Raw genomic sequence first — 20,657 nt, 5'->3', positions numbered from 1 at the left:
TTTATGACCACTTTATACAAAATTTGCACAGACGAGCATTCCTCCTGTTGTAGTAACATTGTCACCAGATGAATCAATTGGTACATTTGTGATGGTGCAGGCTGGCCAGTGGAAAAGAACCAGTCATGCCCATTGGACTGATGGCAACTCCTCCCTCTCTGAAATCCTCTCAAATTCTTCCACGTAGGCTTCTACATCATCCGGATCTGTCATCTTTTGTAGATATATTACTACCACCTCCCATGTGGTGGGGCCTGGCATTTGAGACCTTTGAATGTGGTCTGGAATTAGTAGTAAGGCCTCCTTAAAATTATCATTAATTTGTGCTTGATTGGCATGGGCTTGCATCAACTACTTAATCAGTTCCTCCATGTGATTAGATTTTGTAAGCAATGTTGTAGCTAAACAGTTCAAAGATACATTACTTCAATTACAAAACAGCAATTTCCGTAACTGCAAATGACAGCTCATAAACACTTTATTTATTTTCTGTCTCTTATTAGACAAAGTATCCACTTAATATTGGTATTTTAACATACTATGGTTAAATTTTGCATCATTTTTTAAATCTTCACACATGCAGGAAACACTATGCAGATTTGTCACTCACCCTCTCTCTGGGTTTGTTAGGAAAAGCATCCAAATTTCTAGTTGTTAAAATTCACATAATCTGTGCAGATCATTTCTTGCACCACTTTTCTACACCAGTTGTGGGTTTTTAGCTTCTTTCAAGGTTGGCACAGCAGCTTTTAGATGCATTAACAGTCAGATAATCCACAGGTAGATATTTAAACCCAGTCTGGCTCACTTAAGCTCTGACTAACGAAAATAAAATCCTCTCATCCAGTGTATCCTACCAACAGTGGTCACAAACAGAAATCACATGTTAGTTTCAAAATCCTCTCCACATATTTCTATAGCGACACCCTCCATTTAAGAGATCAGAACCCAGGTGATTTCTAACCATATTAATTCCTTCTAGAAAACATAGGACAATGTCCTGGAAAAAAAATATTTCCCTTCCCAAAATCTACCAGTCATCTTCTCATAGCTGGTATACGGTGGTATGTATGCCATACCTCCACTTCTCTTACCGCCTTCATTGTAACACTATCAGATTCCATTCACTTACATTTTTTATACTGCCACTTCTAAATTTCCACTGCAACCATTGACAATATGGGTACTATATAAGATTAGGTTGATACCATGGCCTTTTTAAGTACAGCAAACATCTGGTGAACTGCATTAAAATAGTCACAAGCATAAGTGTCCATTAGAATACTCCCATTGAACAATATAAGATTAATGAGGACAAAGCATCAGCATAAGCATCAATCTAGTTTTAGAAATATGTTTTAGTCATATTAACTGGATCTATAATGCTGTTGTATAAAAAAACAGTATGAACTATCTGAGGGACTTTCATGCTAATGAACCTAGTCACATGTTTAATATAATTTCATTGATGCCTTTGTAAATATATTGCATCAGACTGTATCATACTCAACTTTACACATTGTTATTTAGCGGCATAAGATGAAATTACAAAACATACTTATTGCATAGTAGGTAAAATGCCACCTTGATATTATATCAAGGATTGACATTATGATATTCTCTAGTAAATAAATATGAACTATATCTTACTTCGGCAATATTGCTTAGTTATCGACTGTATTTATTGTATACTCATGTTAATATCTTTGAAAAAGTTACAAATAATATTGTTATATATTAACATTATTTTATTTACTCCCACTAATAATCAATTTACATTGAAAGTTGAAGTTGGAATAACTTTTATTACATGCGGCAGCAAAATAACTTTCACTGAATGCATTTCGCCACTAATAAATACAGTTTCTTAATTGAGCATTACAAGTGTCACATGCCATAATTAAATATGTTTGGTGAGACAGAAGGGTTGGCAAATTTTATGGAGGGGGGGGGCAAATATCAACCCAGCAGCCTATTTTAAAGGAAAAGATTGCAGGGGACTGGCCCCCAGCCCAGCCAGCCACTGTCTAGTGACGTTGAATAGTTTAATGTTAACAATTGTAAACACAATTAACTTAATCATTCTATTGATACTTTTACATGTACAATGTATCATATTCAGCTTTCCATTTTTATTGCATAGAGGAGCTGTGTCAATTCATTGTAAAGACTAAATATTGCCTAATAGATTAAATACCTCTTTTATATTATATCAAGGCCGACCTACGCTGATAGACAGCACACTTCCAGGTTACAGCTCCATGTGCACAGACCTACAGCCTACGTCTACTAACAACTTCATAGGACCTTTACTGCTCAACGATCTATCTTCACTTCTTCATTTCGCCTTAAAATGGCGCAAGAATGACCTCTTTTGCCACTCCATATCTGATGCACCACTTTGCAAATCCTTTCCTGTATCCTCCAGAATTCAATTAAAACTTCTTACCCTTACTCATTCTTAACAACTCCACCCATTCATACATCTTGCCTTCTTAGATCCAACTATGAAACCTCGCCTCTGGTAACCACCTCTCACTTCCGCTTACAAGACTTCTGATGTGCCGCTACAAGACTTCTGATGTGCCGCTGCAAGACTTCTGATGTGCCGCTACCCACTTGCAGAATTCCCTATAAGGCCGATCAGACTCTCCGACAGCCTTAAAATCTTTAAACACTTTCTCAAAACCCATCTCTTTTTTTTAGAGCTAATCCTAATCCCAGCTATACTACCCACATTAAAGCACCATCACGACTGTTCCAATCTCCGCTCTACATGACACTCAATCCTTTTGTTTCAGCTGGGCCCTCTTCCAATGACAATCTTTGCTCTCTTATGAGCAGGATCCTCCTTACCCTTTCTTGTTATGCCTGCATATACTTTGTCTACTCTGTATGTCCCTGTTTTAGGTGTGTCCTGTACTATAGCATGAGTTGGCTCTTAAATTGTTTAAATTTTTTTCCCTGGGGACACAAACCTTGCTCCCCGAGGAGCCCTAGTGCCACATCATCTTGATATGCTGTTTATTCATTTATTTCATGGACACTCATTTGTCATTTTGGGTACCCCAATATATAACATTATCACACTATTGCTCTTTTTTCTTCTCTTTACAACAACTGTCTCACTAGGGGTATACTTCAGCCAGGTATATATATATATATATATATATATATATATATATACAAACCAAAACATTTCTAAGGACAGATTAGCACTGCCTTTCTTCTCACATATATATATATATATACACATACATATATATTATTTTTCTCTCCAAATAAAACAGTTAACAACAATAAATTACATGAAAGAATAAATGCATAACCCAGCTCTTTTATTTTGAGATAAATCAGGAGCTTTTTTATTGATTATCAATATCATCTATATATCTTGCTTAAACAGCGTGACATACCAGTATTGTCTAATATAGACCATAAAATGTATCCCTCTGGCACTCTTTGTACTCGACTGCTGAGTATCACTCCTGTCTCACAGACGTCCCCAGCAATTTGTGCAGAGGATTCTCAGCTTGCTTGTACATGCAGATTGGCATTATTCAAGTTTCTGAATGAGCCTAAGGAATCATGATGGAACAAGCTCGCTCAGTAGGGCAAATAGTCATTAACATAATATGTTAAACTTGCCCTGGAGCATTTAGGCAGAGACATTTATTTAACACATTCAGTGGGGGAAATTATTCATATTATTAAATTGCAAAATGAGTGTATTCTAATGAGGATGTTTGGCTGAAAGTCTTCAGAAACAATTTGCTAAGATAAAAACAGTAAGTAATTAAATGTTATATTCAATATCTTTATTGGGTACTGACACGATGTTCTGCAAATGTGTCCAAAGCTTTATACCATGTTGCACAGTTTTGTAAATTAAAACCAGAAAAAAATATAAATGTTGATTTCCCTAGGAAATAGCTAGTAAACTATCTGGCCATAATTAGAAGGCACACACCAAAGATTACTTTTCATGTTTTCTGCTGAACAGGATACTGCTGTACAGGATGCTAACTCGTAGAACAGCAGATTTCAAACTAGAATATGTATTCCTGCTTGTATATAGTGACTGGCTGCTGTGCCTTGCTTTTGTTGGTCAAAGACAGTTTTGGTAATAACAATTTTTATTAATTTGCACTGCATTTAGTGACAAACGAAAAATTTGCTTTGTATCAATTATACTCTCTTACATTCATCTAAAAGGATAATTTTTGCTACAGATGTGCGCTGACCCCCGTATTTGGTTTTAGATGTAGTTTTTTGGTTCTAAATAGAGATGTTCACTGACCCCCGTGTTCTGGTTTTGGTTATGGAAGTGGATTAACCTTCTGGCAATAACAGAAACATGGCTCATGCAATCAGACACTGCCTCACCTGCAGCACTTTCACATTGTGGCATCCATCTCACCCACACCCCCAGACCTGAAGGTAGACAAGGAGGTGGGGTTGGACTACTTCTCTCCCCACAGTGCACGTTCACAGTTCTACCATATGTCCCATCACTCATGTTCACATCTGAAGTACATGCTATTCGCATTTTTAATCCATTCTCTCTACGTGTTGCGGTGGGTGATCTATCATACCCCTGGAGCACACCAACAATTTATTGAGGATTTCTCTGCCTGGCTCCCTCACTTCTTCTCTTTAGACATCCCCACCCTTATTCTGGGTGATTTCAACATCCCCATTGATAACCCACCTTCCAAAGCTGCTTCCAAACTACTCTCTCTAACCTCCTCACTTGACCTCTCCCAGTGGATTGAATCATCTACTCATCAGGATGGCCACAGCCTTGATCTTGTTTTCTCTAGACTATGCTCAGTTTATAATTTCCTTAACACACCCTTCCCCCTCTCAGATCATCACCTTATAAGCGACACGTTCACCCCCACTGCTTTAACCTCTCTACTGTTTAACTCTACCAAGCCTCCTCATACTCGCAGAAATCTTAATTCTATTAATATTAAACAATTTTTCACCTTTCTCCAACACCTTCTCTCCCCTATCTCTACATTTTCCTCCCCTGAAATGGCAGTACCTCATTTTCACCAAACCTTAGCAATGGCCCTTGATCAAGTGGCTTGAGTGACACTACATACTACACGTCAACTTCGATGTCAATCGTGGCACACTACAGCAAAGCAAAATCTTCAAAACCTTTCCCATAAAGCAGAACATCACTGGCGTAAATCTCGCACCTCTAATGACTTCTTCACATATATTTCTATCTTCCGCTCCTATCAAAAGGCTGTGGACACTGCAAAACAAACATATTTCCAATCTCTTATCTATGCTCAGGCTTCTAATCCCAAATGCCTTTTTAACACATTTAAATCTCTTCTCAATCCTCCCACCCCGAACCCTCTATCTACTACCAGTGCCCAGGATCTTGCTTCTTACTTCAAGAACAAGATTGATAAGATCAGACTAGAAATGGTATCCTCTTGCTTGACAAGCAATCAGCTCAATTCCTTCCCATTACCCTCTGACACCCTCTCTTCATTTGACCCCACAAATGAAGAGGAAATTTCTGCTCTCTTCTTATCTTCCTACTCTACCTCCTGTCCTCTTGATCCTATTCCCTCGCAAATTGGTAGATCCCTTTCTCCTGTGCTCATTTCATCTCTAACTAAAATCTGTAATCTCTCGCTCTCTACTGGCATCTTTACATCACTATACAAGCACACAGTGAGTACTCCTATTCTAAAAAACAAGATTCTGACCCAAACTCTCTCTCAAATTACCATCCCATTTCTCAGCTCCCGTGCTCCTCCAAGCTCCTAGAGAGATTTACCTACACTCGCCTCACACGCTTCCTTTCTGCAAACAACCTGTTGGATCCTCTTCATTCTGACTTTTGTTCTCAATATTCCACAGATATTACATTGGCTAAGGTTGTCAATGATCTGATCACTGCTAAAACTAAACGCCATTACTCTTTCCTGAAGTGTAAGTATAAGTTGCAAGAGTTAAAAATGTTGAAAGACTATGCATACAAAAAATTGTGAACATAATAGAGCATCCATCATAGAGAATTATGTTTCAGAAACAGGCAGAGTTCATTGGATGTACAATGGTAGAATTAATAGACTTAGAAAGTGTCATTTATAAAAGTAAATAGATGAAGGTGGCCTGCATCCATAATACAAAATTAAAAGCCTATGCACACTATATAATGAACCTTAGACAGCATGCATCATGGAGAGTGAAGAGGCAGGATGAAGCAGAGTTCATTAGTTAGACAGCGGCATGAGTAGATATTTAGACAAGTAGATATGCACCCATAATGAAAAACTTCAAAGACTACGTACACAATACATTTTGAACCTAATAGAGCAATTATCATAGACATTTCTTCTACATAGTTCATTGGATGAACAGTGGCATAATTAATACAGTTAGACATTTATAAAAGTAAATAGATGAAAGTGTCCTGCATCTTGGTCTATTTACTATGCACTTCTCGTTGGGTAGAGCATTCATCGGGAGTCAAGAGTGGAGTTTTCAAATTCCTTGTTTTTCTGTAAGTGTTTTTTTTATGCTACAATTAAGGTAGATCTGGCTGAATACTAGTAATATGTGCTGTAATGCTACCCTTGTGAATCAAAGAAGGGGAACTGTCACTCATATATATTTGCCAGTTACCATGTATAACACAGCCCAACAATATAAAAGGTAAAGGGGTAAAAGGGACCCCAGACTAAAAAGCAAAGAAGACTTTACCTGGGGTAAAGGGAACAACCCAAAACTTGCAGCGGAGACAGTCCTGTCTATGTCATGAATGTAAATATGTCATGTTTAAAATATGGAATGTATAAAAATGTCAAGTATATAAATAAAAATGTCATATATATAAAATGTCATGTATATCAATAGGAAATGCATATAATAAATATGTCATGTATGTCATTTATAATATAAATAAATATGTCATGGATCTCAATATGGAATGTATATAAATTTGGAATGTATTAATAATGCATATATGTTAAATTACTGAAGTGTAAGCAATATACAAACCAGACAATTCAGATTGGCCAATAGTTGGTAAGTATGTATAACTGACATTGACGCAGATTGGCTGCAGAAATAGTGAATACCTTTATATAATACCTAACACCTTTATAAAGAAAGAGTTATCCACCTCATTTGTGAATGAAGCTTATCGATGGACTATTGCCTGTGAACAAGCTTCTCTCTTATTGCCAAAAATTAAAACTCAGAGCCCCCCAAAAAAACTTGAAAGGCAATAAATCTATATCTAAATATAACACTAAGTCTACACAAATTAAGAAGATTTTAGATAAAAACGATTAACTATTAAAACAGGATTATATTTTAAATGATGTTATCCATGATAGAACAAATGTTATTGTTAAAAATGAAAAAAAAACTTGTTGGCTCCTAGTTTCCTAAAGTGAAGGCATCCATCCCTACTAAAATTATATTCTGCCTTCAGAGAAACCCAAGGGTAACTATAGATGCAACAAAGTAAGATGCCACACGTGCAAACATATGAAAAACAAATGCACTCTAGTTTTCTCATGTGTCAAGAGATATTTTTGCAATATGTTAATTGTGACACAATGTATGTTGTCTATGTTCCGCAGTGCCGTCGTAGCCTTCGATATGTTGGTAGGACTAGATCCTTAAGAATAAGGTTTTTGTAACACAGGCGTAACGCTAATAACCTGGCGTCATTGCGGTGGAAAGTTGTTACACGGACGTTGAGTTGGGTCATTATGACCCGGGTTTATTTTATGCCTGATTTTTCAATTTCAAGGATGATTTTAGAAGATTATTACTATATTTGTAATAATAAACTATTGAATGAGGTATTTTGATAAAAAAAAGTCATAGAGAAGGAACTTTTTTAATTTCTACATAGTCTTCAAAACAAATCACCAAAATTGACAATTTCTGTGTTATTGCTAATATGTTAAAAAATATATTTTTCATTTAAATTTAAACTTTATATTGACTTAAGTATGAGATACTTGAAATTAAAAAATGCAAAAAGAAAATCAGTCTTACAACTAACTGGTTTCACCCAGCTTATCACTACAATCGCTGCAATATGAAAGCAGGTGTTACGGGCATATAAACATGTATCACGCTTGGTATGTATGAGTGGTATTATGATCTTTTTAGCGGAACACATTTGACATCTTTTTAGAACTCCTGGTACAATTGCTGGTGGCTCCTTTGAAGATTCTCCAGTTAAATCTCTAATTCTTTTGCACATTTCTCTTGGTAAAGGAAAATACATTTTTGTGGATGCTCAAGTGTTCATTCAGGGGAGCAAGACCCGAGGTTTTGATAAATTTACGTTGCTTTTGTGACACACTATTATTATACCACCAATGTACTGTGATTGCATTGATTGCAATCATTTTTAATATGGCATAAAAAATAGGTGACATTTTCTTGAATTGCGGCTCACAACATATGTCGTCAAAGCTTGTCTGCAACATCTACTCAGCCTTTTGTCAAGTTATAAAATGTATTAATTTAGAGTTTCTTCTTTTCTCCTTTTAACTCGTCACTTTGTTCATCATGGTGTAGACTTGACATAAGCAAAACCACCGTATTCTTCTTAGGGATATGGGACACAAACATAACATCTTTTTGAAAGTCAAATCTAGATCTAGAAACATCTATTCCATGAGTTTTAGTGAACTCTGGAGGAATTTATTTTTTATTTTACACAAAACATCACATACTAAAATGTCATGAAATTGTTGCACCGACTTTGATGTTGGGTCATAATAACCTTTTTGGAGTTTGCACCCATCTAATTCTCTGCGCTGTCTCTGGCTGACTGAGTGGTAAACAGGTAGGGAGGGGTCTTAACTCCGGCTACTGAGAGGTTTGGCAACTTTGCATAACTTAGTAAAAAGGTCCATGTAATTTAAAACGCCCAGAGTCATTATGATCCAACCTCAATGATGCTGGGTTAATAGACTCTCACAGTGTGTCTAAACATTATACAGAGGCACAAAATGCCGACCTTTTCCATCTTACCATTACCATCATAGAACACATTAAGCTGACTCTTCATGGTGGGGATAGATTCCGCATTTTATTTGAACAAGAGATCTTTTAGAACTTTAAATTGCGAACTCTCCACCCTGAGGGTTTAAACGAATGTTTACAATTTAATTTTAGCTAACAGGGATCAACGCCATTTGAATATTGATTTGCACCGTTTATTAGAGATTCTTTTATTTATTTTATACCATGTTTATTTATATTATGTATCATCATTTGCTTTTTATTATAAGACCATTTTTAAATATAGCATCGGTATTTATAGACGCCTGTGTACCTATAGTGTTTTGTGTCTTAATTTCTTAAATACAAATTCAAAGTCCGTGGAAATGGCGGAAAAAAATAAGAGTGTTTTTGTAATGTTCATGCTGTCCTTTCATTAAGTGCTCAATAACAGGGGCAGACCTTATAGCACCCAATTTGACCTTACCCTTGTGGCAGCATTGATTGAATAGTTTGTCAGATATCAGCTCAGCCGCAAAATGCTTAGCGTGGCAAAATTCACAAATACTGTTCATGAGACCACAGTTATAAATATTAATATATGATTCATCAAAGTTACCGACATCAAGATTGGCGTGGCATCTTGTTCACTGACTTTGTAGGTATTGATGTGATATTACGTCTGTCCTATTTGCTCTTCGATTGTTTTCTCTATGACGGGCAATTTACTGAGGAGTCATATTTGCATGGCGATGACGATCCCGTTCGCGTTCACTTTGGTCATCAGTCATAGTTTGTTGTCAGGCTTTGTCCCGCTCCATCCTTCATCTTTTTGCTGCTTCTTGCTGAGCAGCTGCTCCCACATTCACCTTTTTGGTGGCATCGCAATTTCATTTTGTTGCTTAAGTTAATTAATATTAGTATATTCCTTTTAATTTAACACTAAGGGCTAGATTTACTAAGCTGCGGGTTTGAAAAAGTGGGGATGTTGCCTATAGCAACCAATCAGATTCTAGCTGTCATTTTGTAGAAGGTACTAAATAAATGAAAGCTAGAATCTGATTGGTTGCTATAGGCAACATCCCCACTTTTTCAAACCCGCAGCTTAGTAAATCTAGCCCTAAGTGCAAACAAAATGAATGGATAGAAAATCGGGTCAATTTGGAATAGCAAAGGTCGTTATAAACAGTAACGCCACACAAAAAACCTAAATAAGCCAACTGAAAAAAGCCCAAGAAATCAGGAAAATCTACTCAGTAGGAATAGTCAAGTACACAAAAGAGTCATTTGCAAACATTTTACAAAATTTGTTTGTGAGTTTTGTGTGTGTATTTATAAAGGTGAGAAGTTCCTAGATATATGTAGTCTTCTAAGTATATAAATAAATGTATTTTCATTTCCTAATTAGAATATTTTTTTTTAGCAAACATAATATACAGCTATTTCAGCTCTAATGAAGTGAATTGTGATTGGCAGCTTGTAGTTTCATGAGTATATAAGATCCATTATATACATTGTTCAAACATCTTTGTAAAAGTCACTGAGGTGACTAAAAGCATCAGTAAGAGTATACATCATGAGGATACTTTTGAATGGGAGCCAGCTATTCCACTTACTTTTGGACTTTAGACTTTTCCCTCACTATGCAGACTGCAGAAGTAATTGATGCAGCTGGGTCCTAATCTAACAAAGAGTGGATTGCAATATTGAATCATTGTGGAGGGTATGGTATAATCGCGGTAGCTCTTTAAGGAAATAAGCAATGCAAGGTCAAGTGAAGCTTTGTAGTTATCAAGGGGAAGGACTCTTTGCCCCTAAGCAGCTGTTCGTCTATCTCATTATTTGCCTGGAGCCTGCACTACAGAGGTTGAGGTGAACTGGCCAATCACCTTCTCTATTATTACTCTTCTATAATGTTTTCTGCTCATCATACTAGAGGATCCCAAAAGACAAGAACACCATGTGTACTTTTTTTTTGGGGGGGGGGGGGTGCAGCTGCAGTGGCGCTATATGCAAGCATCATCTCTTAATATAGATATTACTGAATGACCCTTTACAACTTGACAAGTATTGATAAATTAAAAAAGTTTAGAATACATAGTCTTTGGAGGGGTTCTGGTGCTGACCTCCACACACAAACACTCTTTTCCCCCACTTAAAATAGATGTCACGTCACTGAATGACCCTTAACAACGTCACAAGTGTTGTAAAAAAGATATAAGATATAATAGAATGTAATTGAGTTATTAATAAATTTGAAAGTTAATGTTCTATATAAATTCAATGAAATAAAAACAACTCTTCATTTGTTGATAACTGCTTTATACATCCAATGGTAATCTTCTTTACTGCAGTAGTCCAAACTGAAATGACAAATAAATAATCTGAAAAGATGGGCAGTACTTGATGTAATATAGCGCACTAGCAAATCTGTGGTATTGCACTGGCATCTGTAGACAGTGAATAACTAAAGCTATGGTATATTTCTTCAGCATTGGCCTCCTTTCTGTACTCAGCGAGTGGGCAGGACTATGGTATGTCTCACCAGTCCTGGCCTCCTTTCTGTACTCAGGGTGCATGCAGAGCTATGGTATGTCTATCCAGCACTAATCTTATGTACTCAGTGAGCGGGCATAGTGCTATGGTATGTCTCATCTTTATTTACCTCCTTTCTGTAGGCGGCAAGGAAGCAGAGCTATGGTATATCTCTCCAGCACTGACCTTTCAGTACTCAGCTAGTACCCATGCTGCATATGGTCTAATCATTCCACAGGCAGATATATCATGCTGGCAGTGCCACCATCATGTCCATAATACCCCCACCATGCCACCAAAGCCCCATGTCCAGCCTATTGGGGATCACTATACCCTTTGTAAACTCTGATTTGCTGGAGTCTACTATAGGAAGTTTGAGCCCAGCCCTTTAACCAATCACCATATTAAACTAAGTAAAAGTCACTACTGCTACAGTACAACATTACTAACATATTTTCCTGGAAGTCATACATTCAAATGCATATACTTACATCCCATGATAGCATAGAGATACAGTATGACAGTGTTAGTAGTAAATGTGGATACTGCATTACCCTATTTGTTCGCAATCCTCACTAAACCACCAAGCAGTGTGCTGTGGTGGAGACAGGGGTGGGGGTTCTGGCTATTGGGACTTCTCCAGGGGCAGCAGTGTCACATTGATAGACCACCAGAAAAGGGGCCTGTTCCCATAAAGTGGGGACATCTGGTAAACATACTCTATGGCGTGTTGACTACAGAGTGTGAGGTAATTGAGAGAAGCTTTCAAAACTCTGCTATGCATCTAGAAAAGCAAATTTTGTGCAAATACAGTTTGGGCACAGGCCAATGTGCAGCGGTTTGCAGCTCAGTGCATAAGGAGGGCGGTGCGTACGCCTAGGGCGCAAGGCCAAGGGGGTGCAACACCCACCCACAATATACAGCCCCAAAATGGTCATAGAGCACTTACCGCAGTGCTGTAATTTTTGAAAGACAGGGAGCCGGCACAATGAGAACGCCGTCCTGATCCCTGCATCCTTCTCCCTGCAGTGTAACTGACGTTCACATGTGACATCAGGACGCTGCATAGGGGAGCCTGCACAGAGAAAAGCAGCAGGAAGAATACTACATGTGTTTCCACCAGGTCGGTTGATGAATGAACTACTTCATTCAACCCATTTTCATTGCCTTGATCAGTGTAGAGGAGCTCTCATGTATGTGCTCGCTTGTGTGCAACATTATTGGTAGGTGTATCCTTTTTCATATTAGGAGGAGGCAGACAAAGTTGAAACTTCCTTCATGGAACATCAGATTTTCTGAGATTTTGCTATTCAACATTATTTTTGTAAGTGCAATCTATAAAAATAAAAATAACACAAATAAGGCAAACAATCCAAACTCTTCCCTTCCTATCCATCTGGTGTTAAGTGCCCAATAGCAGCTATTGCTTGGGAGTACTTGTCTTTAAAAGCTGTGTGCTGACAAGTCTTAACCCAATTAAAAAGCTTAGCACAGATCATATTAAAATTTGGCTTGAATTCATGTATGTATTTTGTGCAGAGTTTTGGCATGAGTTGGTCAGCTTAATATATACTACAATATGCAAAACTAACATTCCTTGTTTTTAATAATTGTTTGGTGAGTGATGAGGATCCAATGCTTATATTATATATATAACAATATCCCAAAAAATAAAACCGTTGTAAAATATGTACTTATGGTAAATGCAATGTTCATTTAAAAGCTTATTTAAAAATATTCAAGCCAGATGATGCAGAAAAAAATACTTTAAATAACAATGAGAACTGTTGCATAATGTATGTAGTATATTTAAAATTTGCATGGGCATATTTTTGGACAAACACATATGAGGTAATCATATTTGTGAATATGGATATAGAAATTAAATTGTAATCGTCCAAAACTGTATTATATAAGCCAATAAGTATGATCCAACAATTGCATGCTTGAAACTAAATACATTATTAGACATAGTTACTAATTTTATTGCATTAGTTACACACCTCTTCTTGATCTTTGTGAAGGGTGCAATGGATCATCGCCACCATGTTGATGTGCTTTGCAATTTCCTCCCATTGCTAAAGGTGGTCTGGCACTTCTCATGGGGAGATTGTTGGGGTCAGGTCCTTCCTCCTTATTTTGGGATGGTTGGATATTTTGTTTTGTTTACAATTAAGTATTAGTTTGGTGTAAATAAGGAAAGTGACAAGCATTTCAACTTGTGAGCTGACTATGGTGCCTTGTATATAGTATCATTAAAATATTTGTGGACATGTTTAAGTATATATTTGCACCAATTTGTGGAGTTATTTTTCCTAGTAGGGCGTTGCAGTGGTGTACATCAATTCTTGCTATACATTACATGAATTGTTGATTAACGACAATTTTGGTTAAGAGAATTGTGTGATCTGCAGTTCCGCATCAGCATGAGTATGTTGACAAGGACAGTACATATTACAACACTCAGCATTGCAAATTTAGAACAGCTCCCTTCAGTTGCAAGCATTCAAGCTGCAAGTTTTACTAAAGCATCACAGCTCCTGCTGCTGACTGGAACCATGGACTGGTACTTCATGAGTGACGTACCAGTTCCAAAATCATTAAGTCCAGGCCTACAATGTGATCAAATGCCATTTGAGGTGATAACTGAGGAGCAAGTGGTCCATTAGCCTGAGGAGGAGGCAGCCCGAGTTACTCTCCAAGCTGTATAGAAAGATTATGAAGTTTAAAATAGCTGCTAATACACATACAATTATTTTTCATTTGTAAAATATATGAAATATGCCAAAATCCTAGATGTTTTTTTTATGCAATATTTAAAGTAATGTGTGATTCTTGTAATTCCAGCCCCCCCCCCCCCCCACTCCCAAAAAAAGTGCTATGTTAATATTAAACACAAATTTAGTGTTTGAAACTTTAAGAAACCCATAGTTTTAAACAAAAGCAAATATGCTACACAAATGTATAAAGTGACCTTCTTCAAGCTCTTCTACAAACTGCTGCCTTAATATAACACTGAGGTAACCACCATTCCTCTATTGATATTATACAACTTTAACAATGTGTATTTTCCAGGTGCAAGTAGAATAGATCTATTCTACTTGCACCTGGAATATACACATTGTTAAAGTTGTATAAAAGTAAATATGCTGCCCACTCCCTTATAATGTTTTAAGAAGGTACTAATTAAGCTATGTTACCCACAAAATATATGCCAAATGTGAAAAAAGTGTGCTTTGCTCTTTTTCTACACATACATGTTGATTTTTGTTGAAATAATGTATTAAAACAAGCTAAAAGACAACGAGACATGTTTATGTCCTTTTCAAAGAGCAACAACACCAATAGCAGGCCACATAAGAGCCCCTAGAGGGGAAGCAAGGCCAGGATGCGAGCTAGAAAACCCCTGAGAATGCTGATGTCCAGAAGGCCCTTGAGAATGATGAGGTCAGTAGGCCCGAGAGGAGTATTCGGAAGAGGCCAATGAGGGGGATGAGGAGACAGCAGAGTTCATCCAGGCTGAACCCTGATGAAGGTAAATAACTTTACCATCTTACCATATCGGAAAAAAAAATGTTTTTTAGACATGACGCTGTAGGCCTTAGATGACACAATGTTGGCCAAGCAAAATTTGTAACTTCAGATTGTGTATATGTATTTGAATTAATGGATCTTGCCTAAAAAATAATCCAAAAGCAGTCTTGCAGAAACAAGTCTGGAAGAAATGCATTTTTTTAAAATAAAAGTGTACTTCTATGGCATTCTGTAAGAGACATACAGACCGAATGTGTCAGCCATAGAGGTTTCCACATACTCTGGCCGCAGGTACAGACTTGATGCTCTCTGCTGTATAAAGTAGCTATGTAGAATTGTTGCTTTTGAGCATAAGCCATTATTTATATATGCAATGTAAAATAATCAAACAAAAACATGTAAAAACACAATTACCAAAATGATGTATATACTCTTTATTTATAACCTGTTTAATTATTGAAAAAAAATATTATAGTGAAACTTATTTTATTTATTTTCTCTCATACACAGAAATAAAGAAACCCAAAATAAATTTGACCCAGACATAACTGGATGGTTACAAGCATGAACTAAGAATGCTGGTCATCTCCTGAAGTATGCTGACTGGAGTATGCTGAAAAAATGTGACAAACTCAGTTTATTTTTCCTTAAAAAAATAATAATTATTTATAAATTAAAATGTTATTGTTGTTTGCATCTCCTTGTTTCTTTGAGTAAAATGAAATTAACTTGTATGACTGTTTGCAATGAAGTTAATGCATTCTTAGTAAATAGTTTGGTGATCTTAGTGTTGCAGTGACAGTACAATATACATATATAGATAAGCTATAGGTGTTAATGGTAAAATGTGTAAAAGTGTTTATTGGTTACAAATGGGCCAGTCACATAACAATGTCAATGGGCAATGCATAGACAATTAAGTCATGCATAATAATTTAATAGTATTCCAAATAAACCCAAGAAGTCCCTAATGAGGATGTCATATACTAAAGAGATTATGATATTTCTAGCATACAAATCAGTTTTGCAGTGAAGTTAATTGGGAATGATATACATAACTGAAATCACTTACGTAAGTTCTCAAATTGCATTTGCAAGCTGTAGCATTTCTGCTTGTGCATAACACACAATTGCACAAACATATGGGGGTAAATGTATCAAAGTCCGTTTTTTTAATCTCGCGGGAGATCGGCGTTTCTGCAGCTAAAATTTAAAGTGGAGATGGCTTGTAAAGACAAGTTTGCCTTTACAAGCCATCGCCACTTTAAATTTTAGCTGCAGAAACGCCGATCTCCCGCAACATGAAAAAACGGACTTTGATACATTTACCCCATAATATAGTAAGTTCTATGAGCAATCTCTTCTAAATTTACTCTTTCTGAACAAACATATCTAAAACCCCAGCATAGGGTTCCATTTTATAAAACAATGTAGATACAAGCATATTGTAACCCCCCCTGGCCTCTACACCCGAGTCTGGAGTCCCTAGACCGAGTACCATGGCTATCCTCCACCTTTGGTGTTCTGACAATAATCAATATCTCTTTCATATCGCTCCCTCTCACCAATATACTCTGTAGAAATCAATGACCTCCTCCTTCCCTATCCTTTCCCCTCTAGTTCTCCCTTCCACTCCCTCCTCCTCTCTCCCTCACTCTAACATTGACCATGCATGACTATATCCGTATCATTCGTTGCTTCACATCTCAATATATTTTTTTTTCAGTTGAATATTATGTCACTTGCTTTTATGTGATCCTCGTGTATGCCTGGTCCTTTGGTTTTTTCTTTTATCTTCCATTTCCTTTTGTAAAACCCAATAAAAATGTTTATTAAAAAAACAATATAGATACATAAGCACAGATATAATTGAGTAAATAAAGCAGATATTTTGTAACACAATATAGAGTATTGTACAAAGCAATGCAATATAATACTATGTTATGCTTGAAGCATAAAATCTCAGACAGTCTTTTTAAACTAAGATTTTGTTTCTACTTTAAATTAAAATTGCAAGTTTGCAATGCACAGTGCAGGCTTTTACCATTTGAATTTATAAAATATTGAGAACACAAGATATATTGCATTCAAATGAACCCCTGGTAGCAAAACCAGTATATAAATTACAGAGCTGAGTGTGATAGCATTATTCTAGATATCTTAGACAGTGCCATGCATTTAGTCACAGTTTCTGGTCATTTTTAAGTGCTTCTATGCTGATTGACAGGCTTTCTAATTTTTGTGCTGTTGCCGAATATTTTGTATTCTTTGAAAGGAACCATTTTGCACGAACACATGAAAAATGTAATAGCTATCTATCTTCTAGATACAATTATTTACATTATGGGAGAAAACTTTTGGCACACAAACCATTTGCCGCCCTGTACTGAATTCACCGAACATGACAATTAGCAAAGTAATATAATTCATGGTTTGTATTAATTAACAGAAAACGTAAGTGGGTTATTATGCTAATCCTATATAATAAATCACTTGCATTGTATTCATTTTCTTTGTCATATTCCAATACAGGGTGTGGTGCACAACCTTGCCAAAGGTTGTTAACTGCTACGAGTGTGCTGCTTTCAATTTCAATGACATAACTCATATCTAGAAATGACATCTTTGGTGCCCGGCAGAAGTTCAATACTCCATTGCCGGGTTCCATAACAAAATCTAATTCCGGAGCTAATGCCCTGATAGGGTCTCACTGCTCATGTATCGGTCCACTCACGTGCTTAGAAAAACAGGGCAGGTGTTTAAGTGGCAAGTGGACTGGCATCTCCGAGTTCCCCTAACATATGGGTCCAACGGCTGCACTCCCTGAAATGGCACAAGTTATGTTGCAGGCTGCAAGGCAAATAGGGACTGTACTCTATTTCAATCAACAAATAGCAGGGTGATCCTCTCCACATTGGGAGAATTTGTGCTTGAAATGAAAAGTGATGTACCATCTGTAATGACTTTACAAGGAATCCACAGAAACCGTTTCTCACCAATGCTCTGGAACCCAAAGTGCTGAAACTGCTATGAAAAGGGGTCAGCTTATGAGGACACACAGCAACCATAAACTTCTGCACTGCTAATTAAATCTTAGATATTATTTGCACACCATCCACTGACAGGATTATTTAGCATACTGAAACTAACACTGCCCTTCAAACAGAAAGTTAATGTCCTGGATTGGGCCTCCTATCAAAATAATGATGCTAAAAGCTAACCAAAACACTAACAGAAAATGCTAGAATAAGCCAAAAAAACATTTTCAAATATTTACCAGACGTACATGGAATTTAATTAACCATATCCATGCTTTCCCAAGCCTCACCTCATCCAGGCCTATCCACAGGCTCCTTACCCATGTGGCATCATATCAACAAACTACCTATTCCATATTTACTCTTTCAGAAACATGCAGCACATACATATATATGACCATACACCACCTCATTCAGATCAGATCAACTCATTCTCCATAGCTTTTTTTTTTTTTTTTAAAAAAACATATTTTATTAGTGAATTTTTCAACATTTAAACAGTATACAGATTAAATTGCATTGAACAAACAACAAGTATAGAAAGATTAAGAAAATCAATACGTAAAAGAACAATGAGAGTAGAGACAAGGAAAAGAAAATAAGGGACAGTTAGGGGAGAAGATGAGGTCTTAGTAAGAGGAAAAGAGGAAGGGGGAGGGAGAGGAACAGAGCATGCTACCATGGAAAGAAAGGGAGGAAGGAGGGCGTCTGTCCCTCCTTCTCCATATCTGTGAACAATCATACTGACTGCTGCATCTTGGAGTGGGAAACTGGAGTAGGATAGTGAGGCTTACAATAGAGCTTTCAAATATAAAAATGGTAACACACCCCTAATCTTGATTCATAAGCCACCGAGAGAAACCCACATAAAAACATATGACCAATCAGACCCCTTAGAATAAGTTAAACAACAGCACTTGTGATGACATCCATCCAGCAGTCATGGTTCCTTTACTCATATTTCAGGGTCAGTCTATTACAAACACTAATTTCACCACATATAATAATGAAAATCATTCTTTGCATAAAAATCTTCTCTTCCTATTTAGTGTCATTGAAATTTTTTTATTATTTAAAGTAGATGATCCCATCTCGACTACTAATACCTCCTTCTCGCTGGCCTTCCTGACTTTTTCACCTTCAATCCATCCAAAATGCTGCAGCTAGGCTCACCTTCCTCTCCCGTTGCTCCTCTTCCACTGTTCCTTTGCGTAAATCCCTTCATTGGCTCCCTATCCATTTCAGAATTCAGTTCAAGCTGCTTGCCCTCACTTTCAAAACCTTCACCAACACTTCTCCCCCATACATCTGTAAACTTGCCTTGAGGTACAGCCCCACCTGACCACTCTACTCTACTACAAATGCTCAGTGTAAAGTAAGTTAATAACATTTATAAACTTTCATATTTTTGAAGGCAAATCCACTACCTGACTACCATCAGAGCCAGATTAAAGCCCCAAGGGGAACTAGGCAAGGTACGGTTTTGAGGACCCATACTCAAATCTGCCCATACACATCTGTAACACACTGATCACTATACACAATCTGTCCATAGACACCTAATACACACTGAGCACTATACACAGGTTGTACTGATATTACAAACAGACAAAATTATTTCTCTGCATTCAGTAACAGTATAATCCTGTGGTCAAGTAACTGTAAACTGCTCCTTTGGCTGTGCCAAGGAATTAATTTGAACAATGCATCTTATAGACATGAGTATTGTCATGCTTCAATGCTGAAAGCTGGATATGACAGCTATGGAGCCCGGAATATGGAATATTTTAGACAATGAACAAAGATTTCTGAGACAGGCTGAAAGCAGGTAAACAAGGAATACGGCTGGCGCAGGTGAACAGGCTGAGTGGGGAGAAACCAGGAACAGAGATGTCGGCAAGCAACTTGTAGCAGTCCCAGGGAACAGGAGAAACAAGAAAGCACAAAAATGTCAGGCACAGCAGCATAAACAAAGTAATGGGGGGTCTGCGCTTTCCTAAATAAAAGGATAGTAAGGCAGCCAAGGGGAGAGAAACAGGAGATGGTCTAAGTCTCCTATAATGAAAGTGATATAATTTTATCCCCAGCGCAAAAAGAGGAAAGAAAGGGGGAAATAGGTAAGAAGAAATATAGGCTGAGCTGTTTAATGTGAAAATATTGTGTATTGGTAAATAATCACAGAGTAAAATACAAATCACATTAATATAAAGCAAGTAGCTGATAAAACAATTTCGCATAGATATATGTTCTAAAGCTAGAACAAAAATAACTTAATGCCAAAAAACTCCTGTACCTGGCATGTGGAGATCTTGTACCAAGCAAAATAGATAAACAAAGGTAAAATCCACAATGCAAATCCGTACTCAAGACTGGGAAGGGTAGGTAGTGCACTTACCTTCCTCCCCAGATGATCCAGCCGACTCTCCTGTTCTCCAATCAACTGAGTGAATCAAAGTCCCGCTCGCTGCCGTTCTCTGCCTGTCACAAGTTTTCTGTCCGGATACTGCTGCTGCAGGGTCAGCCGAATCTGAAAAAGTTTCACGT

The sequence above is a fragment of the Mixophyes fleayi genome, chromosome 5 (assembly GCF_038048845.1).
Source record: "Mixophyes fleayi isolate aMixFle1 chromosome 5, aMixFle1.hap1, whole genome shotgun sequence".
Classification (NCBI taxonomy): Eukaryota; Metazoa; Chordata; class Amphibia; order Anura; family Limnodynastidae; genus Mixophyes; species Mixophyes fleayi.
The sequence above is the reverse complement of the archived record's forward strand: the minus strand, read 5'-3'. Positions refer to the sequence as shown.